This window comes from Balaenoptera borealis (assembly GCF_965194805.1).
Source record: "Balaenoptera borealis genome assembly, chromosome: 19".
NCBI lineage: Eukaryota > Metazoa > Chordata > Mammalia > Artiodactyla > Balaenopteridae > Balaenoptera > Balaenoptera borealis.
Genome location: NC_138878.1, coordinates 1607078 through 1613430, shown reverse-complemented (window position 1 = coordinate 1613430; position 6353 = coordinate 1607078). Strand labels below are relative to the sequence as shown.

General features: G+C 56.3%; 1 protein-coding gene across 2 annotated transcripts in view; it reads left to right on the top strand.

Moving 5' to 3' along the window:
• Positions 1-328: 328 nt before the first annotated feature.
• Positions 329-6353, top strand: part of ZNF469 (zinc finger protein 469) — a 284463-nt gene continuing 278438 nt past the window's right edge. The window contains exons 1-2 of one of the 2 annotated variants that reach the window (XM_082368705.1): positions 329-3833; positions 4724-5144. The gene's annotated coding sequence lies outside the window, so the exon portion shown is untranslated. Of the gene's footprint in view, positions 5145-6353 lie in introns of both variants that reach the window. The other variant, XM_082368702.1, reaches the window with a different exon arrangement.

Sequence of the window (6353 nt, the reverse complement as noted above, 5' to 3'; positions counted from 1 at the left end):
GACATCTTCTCATTTTGCTTCCTCCTTGAAGACGTGGTCCCTAGCTGCTGTAGGCCTTGGGGGTAAACTCTAGGACAGGCTGAGTTCATAGCATCTGCCCTCCTGGGTGGGGATGTCCTAGCATGGGCTTGTGGCCACAGAAGTGGTGGCCCAAGAGCAGCCTGGGGAGCTCTGCTCTGCGGGAGGGGAATTTGGCCCTGGGCACGTGGGTGAAAGTGGGGGGTAGCGGGGCGGGGGGGCTCTGGAGGCAGGCTGGGGTTTGTGGGCCAGTTACTTGACTGAGCTTAGAGAAAGAGGTTTTCTCCTGTGCCGAATGGTGACCGAGGTCTCTGCCACCTCACCGGCCTCTCGTAAGGATTAAATAAGACATGCAGGTGCCCACACGCGGTGTGAGTGTCCTGGGGCAGCTGTGGCAAATCGCCCTGGACCTGGGGAGTTACAGCAGCAAGCGTGCCCTCTCACAGCTCTAGGACCAGAAACCCCAGATCACCTTCACAGGGCTGGAATCGAGGTGTCGCAGGGCCGCGCTCCCGCTGGCAGCTCCGGGGGTGCGGGGTCCCTCCGGCCTTTTCAGCTTCTGGTGGCTCAGGCGTCCTGGGCTTGTGGTCGGATCACTCCAGCCTCTGCCTCAGTAGTCACCTGGCCTCTTCCCTGGCTCTGTGCCAAATCTCTAAGGACACCTGTGACTGCACTCAGGGTCCAGTCGGATAATCAGGGTCATCTCCCCACTTTAAGATCCTCAGCTCAATCACACCCACAGAGTCCCTTTCTCCAGGTGGGGTCACATCACAGGTTCTGGGACGAAGACCTGACGTCTCTGGGGCGTTATCATGCCACACAGGTAGTGCGTAGTTGTTCCTGTAAGAAGGGCCTGGCTGTCCCCGGCTCCGACCCGGCTCAGCTCGGGGAACAGGTAACCTTCCAGCCCTGAGTGGACGACAGGAGAATGCATGGACTGATACCACAGAGCCCTCCGTGCGTGTGACTTGAGTCCTGCCACACGTGTGACATGCGACAGCTGCTTTCACGTTACGTGTCCTGCACTCTGTGATTTTTCCTTCAGGGAAGATTCTATGAGTCGCCAACATATGATTAAAATTAGACTTATTTTGCAAGAAAGCATTTTCCTCACTTCTCCACCCTTCCTTTAAATAATATGAACGATACAGTCTTTACTTAAAAATGCAACAGCAGTCTATCATGTAATGCAGGCGTTCTCAAAGTGGGGCCCCCAGGCCAGCAGTGGCATCACCTGGGAAATGCAGATTCTCGGGCCCTGCCCCGCCCTCCTGGCTCAGGAGCCCTGGGTGAGGCTGGCCGTTCACAGCCCTCAGAACACTGCTGCAGCACAGGTGGCCAGCCACTTTTCTAAGGAATGCTTCCTCCCAGCCTGCTACCTGCTCCTCCCAGGACCAGCCACGCTGCTGGGAGAGGTTCCTGGTTTTGCGAATCTGCTGGGGGAGGGGCCAGCTCAAGGGGACAGGGGACACTGGCCCAAAGGAGGGCCACCCAGGAGGCCACTTACTAAGTGGTAAACACTGGTGGCCAAGGACGTTGCGTTCACATTTACTGAGACTTTGGGAAAATGTTTGGGGCACCGTTGGCCAGGGATTTGCAAACATGCCTGCATGAATGTAGATCATTGCAAATGCTTATTTTTAAAAAGGAGAAAGTAAAAACCCAGCATGGATTTTGGTAGACATGGACAAATTTATTCTAAAATTTATGTGGAAAGGCAAAGAACCTAGATTTTTAAAGTGGGAAGAACTACTCTACCTGTTGCTAACACTTACCTACAGAGCTGCAGCCATCAAGACAGGGTGGCGTCAGTGGAGGGATAGAGGACAGAAAATGGGGCAGAACAGAAGGCCCAGAAACAGACCCACTCAGACGTGCCCAGCTGACCGGCAATAAAAGTGCAAAGGCCACTCCGCAGAGGGACCACGGCCTTTTCACCAACTGGTGCCGGAGCAGCTGGACATCCAGCTACCGTGCACCTCATACTAAAGTAAGCGCAAGTTGGGTCGTGGACTTGAATGTAAAACAGAAAAGGACAAAACTTTAGAAAAAAGAAACATAGGAGAAAATCTTCAGGACCTGGGCCAGGCAGAGAGTTCTTAGACCTGACATGCAAAGCACAGCCCCTCCAAGGGTTGTCAGAAATGTACTGACACCCATAAACTGGGCTTGATCAAAATGAAAAGCTTCAGCTTAGTGACAGACTCTGTGGAGAAGACGGACAGACGAGATCCAGGCTAGGGGAAGACAGTTGCAAACCACGGAGCTGACAAAGGACTTGGGTCTAGAACATAGAGAACTCGCAAAAGCCAACAGTAAAAAACAACCCAGTTAGAAAATGGGCAAAAGACATGAACAGACACTTCATCAAAGAGAGATACGGGTGGCAAATAGGGCATGAAAAGATGTTCAACGTCATTAGCTGTTGGGGAAATGCAAATGAAAACCACAGTGAGATACCACCACACACCTGCCAGCACGGCTACAGTCCAAGCAGTGATAACACCAAGTGCCGGGAAGATGCAGAGAAGGTGGGTCTCGTCTGTCGCTGGGGGCATGCAACACGGTGCAGCTCTTGGAAAAAACGGTTTTGCGCTTTCTTCTAAAACTCAACAAGCAACCCGGCAATGACACTCTGGGGGCACTTATCCCAGAGAAATGAAGACCTATCTTCCCACGAGAACAGTCACTGCAGCTGTATTTCTAACAGCCCCAAACTGGAAACCACTGTGATGTCCTTCACCACCATGGAAAACTAGTCGGCAATAAAAAGGAACGAGCTCTGTGAGTGGAGAGCTGCTCACACGCACACACGTGCACACACGTGCACACATGTGCTCGTAGAGCTGGCAGGACCTGAATACGCATGAGGACTGTACGGACCTCCTGGTCTGGCAGCTCTGATGCCCTCCTCCGCCTGTGCAGGATGTTACTGCGGGGAAGATGGGAATGGGGAAGGGGGTACGGGACCTCCTGCACATTTCTTTCCAATTTCCTGTGAATTTATCATCATTTAAAAATTAAACATTTTAGGGACTTTCTTGGCGGTCCAATGGTTAAGACTCCGCGCTTCCACTGCAGGTGGCACCAGTTTGATCCCTGGTCAGGGAACTAAGATCCTCCATGCCATGCAGCATGGCCAAAAAAAGAAAAACAAAGAAAGAAAGAAATTAAACGTTTTAAAGAAGGGGAGAATCGAAGAAAAAGCACCACGAATTCTTATTTTGTCCCTTTAATCTTTTTAACTTGGGGAAGTGACTAAGTCCTCTGAACAGCCGGCGCCTGAGTCACGGGGAGGCTCTGGGGACTCAGGCTGATCGGACCCCAGGGAAGGCGGGACTTTCCCGGGAAGGCCTTGACCCTGCTGAGCTCCAGGGGAAGCCTGTCTCTCCGAGCCTTGGGAGTGGGTGAGTAACCTACCAAGTTGTCAGGCGGGCTGGGAGGGGGAGCATTTTGAAGGTTGTGTAGTTCAGTTACATTTGTGGCTGTTGCCATCGACGTGTGCACTCTGTCCAGCCAGCAGGTACTTACTGAGCACCTCCTGTGTGCCAGACACAGAAGGCAGAGCGGAGTTGCAGAGGGGTGAAGCCGCTGGCCCCAGGTCACACAGCCAGTGCGTGGCAGAGCGGGGATTTGAACCTGACACTGCTTCTGGAGGCCACACGCTCCAGATGCGGCTTCTGGAGGCCCAGTCCCCACGGCTGGACCGGCTGCCTCACGTCCTGGGGGTCTTCGTCACCCTCCTTCCTCAGTGCGGACGAGTCTGGGTCCACCCGGGTCACCCAGCTCCACTCGTGGAGGGTGGCTGCGGTGAGGTGTGTCTGAGCAGCGGTGGCTCAGCCGGGAAGCCCTCGGCGGGGTGCAGCCCACTGTCCTCCCCGAGTGTTGACCCGGCCCGGGGCATGGGCTGTGCTGAGGCCGGGCTCCTCGGGCAGCGGAGGCCAAGAGAGTGCGGAGCCGGTCTGGCCCGAGAGCGCAGCGGTGCCTGTGGGTCCTTGGCCACCGGAGCGGTCTCCCAGCCTCGACAAGCGCTGTCCGTCGGGAGCACCGCCAGGTGTCAGAGGGAGGGAAGCCCCCGTGAGCCCAGAGGCTGTCCCGCAGGCTCTGCGCTTGTCCTGCTGTGGACGGGAGGCCGCTTAGTGAAGGGGGAGGCAGCACACTCGGGGGCCTGAAACCTGGTTAGAGGCCCAGCTTTGAAACTTCCTGCTGTGTGACCTCCAGGAAGCCCCTTGACCTCTCTGGGCCCTAGTCTCCCACCGACAGGCTCTGACAGGCTGTGGGTTGGGGTGCAGCGGCCTCTGCCCTCCTTTGCACCCTGATCGAAGGTGAGCATCTCCTTCTCTCTAAGGAGCACCCGGCCTTTGTGGATGGCGTCTTGTTACCTGGTCGCCTGTCCCAGCATCACGATTGAGAGACAGTGGTCCGGATGAGAGGAAGAGGGACACAGCACATGTTCAGGGCCGGCTCCCACCCCTCCCATCGCTGTGCTGCCACGTTCCTGTCGGGGAGGGGCACCGCCCTGCACCTGTACCAGCGGCAGCCCCCGGGGGGGTTTCCGTTCCCTCACCCAGGAGTTTCGTTCCCCGGCTGTGCTGCGGGTGGTCCTGGCTCAGACCAGAGCCCCTAACCCCCGGGTGCCATGGACCCCATCTCGGAGTAAAGACTTCTAAACGTGTGAAATAAAAACTCTCTTCTGGACGTACAGCGGGGCCCAGCTCCATCGTGGGACAGATTCCCGACAAAGCAAATCCGGCGAGGGAGGCGTGAGCTCCTCGCAGAGCTGCGTGGCCGCCCAGCGGCTCCTGGACCTGGGTGCAGTGCTGAGCACGGACGACCCCGCCGGCAGCAGAGGCCCAGGTGCCGCAGGTCCTCCCGCACGTCGAGGCCGACGTTTGCACTTGAAGGAAACGCTCCAGTTCATTAAATGAAGATGTAGTTTTTTCCCACCCAAGGTCATGGAGTTCTTTATCCGTCCTGGGGACGGCAGATGGGCCCCCGGTTAGGCTGATTCAGAGACGACGGGGCCTGCTCATCGAAAATACAGATTGCTGGGCCCCCCGGAGAAGGTCAGATCCTGAATCCCTAAGGGCAGCACTGGGAATCTGCATTCTAAGCCACGCCCCTAGGTGATGTTTATAGCACTAAAGTTTGGGACTTTTTCGAGAATGCAGGATGGGTTCTAATAACTAAAGTCTCAGTGTGTTTCTGCCGCAGACCAGGAGCCAGATCCCCAGGCCATGGACAAATGGCCGCGAGAGGCCGGCCTCCCTCCCTCCCTCCCTCCCTCCTGTCTTTCTTTTCTCGACAGTCACGCCTGTAGACATGTTTTTCTCTGTGGATGGCTGTTACCAGCACCTCTGTGTTAAAAAGTTGCCTTAGAGCTTTCAGAGGTGCTGTGTTTCTTCCGGGGTATGCGGGGGCGTGGGGGGGCTTCTCCAGAGGCTTGGGCGGTGCTTCAGGCCTTTGGACTTTCCTCAAGGGCCGTTCGCAGCCGGGCTCAGAGGGGTGAAGGCCTTGGGGCTAGGGCCTCACGCCAGCCGCCACAGGAAGGGACAGCAGGGAGGCCCCAGGGTTCGGCCGTGCGGGGCGGAGGGCCCGCTTCGGGGCCGGTCATGGACTGAAGAGCACCGTCTGCATTCGGTTCACTTTCCACTTAATCTCTGTGTAAAGCTGAACATCAGCTTCCTCGTCTGAAGAGTGCGGAGTAAATGAAACACAGATGTTCGGCCCATTATCGGTGCACCAGATAGGTTCACTGTCCTGTTTTCTTCTGTGCCGAGTGGGCTGATCTGGGCTCGCAGCCACACCCGGCCGTTTCCTGGCAGTGAGACCCCAGTGGAAAAGGATCATTTCAAAAAGAAGATAAAATTCGGACTGTAAACAGTACAAAATGCACGCATGTCAGAGATTTTATGTAACTCGTTAACAATGAGGGAAACAGGGAGATGTCGCCCATGTTTCAGAGGTTTCAGAGAACGCCACACGCAGGCACCAGTGAGGAACGTCTGCGGGTTTACACGTGGGCTGAGCCGTCCGCTGCTGCACCTGCCTCTCTGTGGACCAGAGTCCCTGCGCCGTGATCACCCCCTTGCGGGCACAGGGCTGGCAGCGTCACTGGCAGTGAGGGCGGAGAGGCAGACGGGACTTTCTCCATTTCAGAGCCTTTGCAGGTTTCCTGACCCTGGTAACTGTTGAATGGTAATGACGTTCCCCCAGCCCCCACGTTGTCCTGAGTGAAAAGGAAAGAGACGGAGGGAGGAAAGGCTCTGCAGAGGCTTATGTGCATCAGGTTTGTAGAAGCCGGGGGGCTCGGGGGGCTTGGGGGGCGCGGTACA